The sequence below is a fragment of the Ochotona princeps genome, chromosome 1, assembly GCF_030435755.1.
Source record: "Ochotona princeps isolate mOchPri1 chromosome 1, mOchPri1.hap1, whole genome shotgun sequence".
NCBI lineage: Eukaryota > Metazoa > Chordata > Mammalia > Lagomorpha > Ochotonidae > Ochotona > Ochotona princeps.
The window spans coordinates 164,686,187-164,689,580 of record NC_080832.1 but is presented as its reverse complement, the minus strand read 5'-3'; positions in this window follow the sequence as shown (position 1 = coordinate 164,689,580).

The window sequence follows — 3,394 nt, the reverse complement described above, 5'->3', positions numbered from 1 at the left end:
AGTTTTCTGGGGGAACCAGAAAAGGTGAGATGGTGAAAGGCCCTCCTAAAGTTTCGGGCCCTCCTTCCCCAAACACCTCATCTTGTTAAGTGCTCAGACTCACAACTCCCTGACTTGGGGAAGTTGGTTTACAGTACTCCCGTTCCGGATGGGTTGCGGGTGAGCGGCGCATCTGTATGGGGTGAGTGTGAGTGAGTGTGTGTGTGTGTGTGTGTGTGTGTGTGTTCACGCAATCCACTGTTACCCTCCTTTCTGGCGCTGAGAGCAGCTCACGACAGCCGGAGCAGTCGCGGCCTTGGCGATCGGCGTCGTGAGCGCGCGAGGCCTCCAGGCGCAGCCGGCGCTCCTGGATCGCGGTTGTCCTCCCGCAGGCCCACGCGTGCTCCGCTGCAGGGCCCTCCCAACGGTGTCCTGGAGGTGAGCCCCCGGCCCCAGATGGGTCCCCCGAGCGTCACTGGCCGATCCTCGGACCTCCCGGCCCCGCCCCAGGCCCGCCCCCCGAGTGTCACCAGCGGTTTCTGAGCCCGGGCTGCGCATTGGCCCGCGACTTGCTATGGCGCAGTGGACCGGAAGAGTGGCGCGGCGTCAGTGCGCAAGGTAAGCCCCGGTCCACCAGGCCAAGGTTACCGACCCAGGTGGTAAGCCCCGGCTCGCCCTCTCCAGTTGGCTTAGCAGGTCTTCCCACTCGCGATTTGTGGCTGGCTGGAGGGGTGCAGGGGATGGGGGGGTCCTTGAACTCCTGTACGCCGTAGCTCCGGGGACTAGGAAGGGCGCGGAAGCCTAGGGAGCTCCCGACGGCCGGTTACAACGCTAAAGGGAACCGCGGGGCTGAGCCGGCCTGCGGAGACCCTGAGCGCGCTGCTCGCCTCCAGCGTTGAAGCCGCAGTCTCCCCGGACTGAATCTTCTTACATGGCCGTGTGTTTGTCATTGGCTCTGTTAAAACGCGCGCATCTTAAGCAAGCTCGCACAGCAGTCTGTGGGACCTTGCACACTCTAAGCTTACCGTGAACAGGTAGAAATGTGCTTTTTTCTGTTTCCCCAGCGTCAGATTCATGCAGGATGCTCGGTTTGCCTTTAACAGTGGGGGAAAAAGCCTTAAATCTTACTGTGTTGACTTGGTACACTTGATATCGCACGATGTTAACAGAGTTGATTGTGCCATTGGTCAAGGTGCAGTTGCACAAGGGACACACAGATGAGCTGTAGGCTTTACTGAAGCTGTTTTCCATGCCAGGACTTGCTGTTCAGGGTCAGCATGGTGACCATCCAGCTGTCTTTGTGGCCTGTGGCAGGTGGTGTGTGTTGAAGGGTACAGCTTGCTGTGGCTCCCCCCTCCCGCCTGCCTGGCTGAATGGCCTGGTGAGGAAAGGGGCCCGTTGAACCCCCTGCACCCCTTCCCACTCCCGCTGCTACTCTTCTGTCTGAAAGGATTTTTCTGCCCGTCCCCCATTTCCCCCTCCTTCTGCTGCATAGATGCGTTTTTCAAAATTTATTTGTGGACCCAGTATGATGGCTTAGTTGGCTAATCCTCCATCTGCAGGTGCTGGCATCCCATATGGATGCCAGTTCGTGTTATGGCTGCTCCACTTCCCGTCCAGCTCCCTGCCTGTGGCCTGGGAAAGCAGTTGAGGACGGCCCAAAGCCTTGGAACCCTGCACCCACGTGGGAGATCTGTAAGATGCTCCTGGTTCCTGCCTTTGGATAGGCTCAGCTCCGGGCATTGTGGCCATTTGGGGAGTGAATCAGAGGATGTAAATCTATCTCTCTGTGTCTCTTTGTCTCTGTAAACCTGCCTTTCCAATTTAAAAAAAAAAAAAAAAAAACTCTTTAATGCCGGAGACCAGCTCCGGCTGACCGAGAGCTTGCAAAGGATGCGTGGCTCGGCGAGACGATAAGAGGAAGAGATAAGACGCGGACCACTATGGCTTGATGCTCATAGTGGACAACTCAGAAAAGCTGCCTTCTTTATTTATACACAAATATCACAAGCTTTTGCACAATATCCAATTGTTTCATTTTTACATCATGATTGAGAAAATACAAAAATCAATCCTAAAAAATATTGTTTACTTTAAAGAAAACATTTTCGGCAAACCATTACTCATTGAAACCTGCAGTCACCTGGCTGAAGCCAGGAGCTCCACGGTTGGCAGCGCATGCAATTACATAGTGACAAGTAGTTTACTTACACTCAAAATCAATTTTTACTAAACACTAACTAATATTGCTTAAAATATTAAGAGTACAGAATTCAAAGATCATAAATGAAAGGATTTTATAAAAGCATATAACATAGATTCTTTGCTAAATCTTATAATCAAGTCATGCATTAATTACCGTCACCTTCACCTAGTGCTGATTCAATTGTTTTTCGTTCTTTTGCTAAAGGGCAGGGAAAGGGATCAAGGCAGCTCAGCCAATCTACAAACAGAGGGCCTTTACAAGAAACTTCCTTTTATCTTATAAACTGTTATCTTTCCGTAAACGTGTCAATATAAGATTGAGATTTCAAGCCATTTTGAGGGGGTTCACATTTCTTTCCCTTTAGAAGATGCCCCATATACTTTTGCTTTCTGTGGTGAGAAACTAAAATGCGTCATATCATGTGTTGTAACAGTTCGAGGCGCATGGTAAACAAACTGTTTGCACCTCTATGATTGCCATCTGTTCCAAGATATTATCAGGCCATTTCTTAAGGACTTCACTACTTATACTAGGGCAAACTCCAGGACAAAAGTGGGCACATAACAGGATGTTTGGAGACATTGTGGGCTCAATTGTACTATTGTATACTTTTAGCTGTGTGTCATAGCCTTACGTCGCTAAAGATGTTCTTATCATAACATGATTGATCGATTTGAGGTGTCATACCAGTTACAGGAATCACTTCACATTGGCAGAAAACATTAACACCACCCTCAGGAGAATTCTATGAGACATCAGAGAGGCGACTGAGTGTCCATACAATGGGGTGAGGCAGCAATGAGGTGACCAGAGACATTCCGCCGGGCCTTGCCTCGCAGCCAGAAACTCCTCGTAGCCCTGCTAACCGAGGAGCGGTGCTCATCACACACCCGTGCCATCCGACCCAACTGCATGGCTCCCCACACTTTAAAAAGTTTATTTGTGATTTTTGAAAGCCTGAAAGGGGGAAAGAGAGATCTTGCATGTACTGATTCTCTCCCCCCAAATGTCTACAATTGTCAGGCTTAGTCCAGGTCTAAGGCTCCTGTGTGGATAGCAAAAACCCAAGTACTTGGACCATCATCCCAGGCCACATTAGCAGGAAGCTGGGTTGGAAACAAAAGACCCTGTGGTCTGGGATGTAGGAGTCCCAGGAGGAGGCTTAACCCGCTGTTCCCCAGGCTTGCCGCTGAGCGTATGTATGTTAGG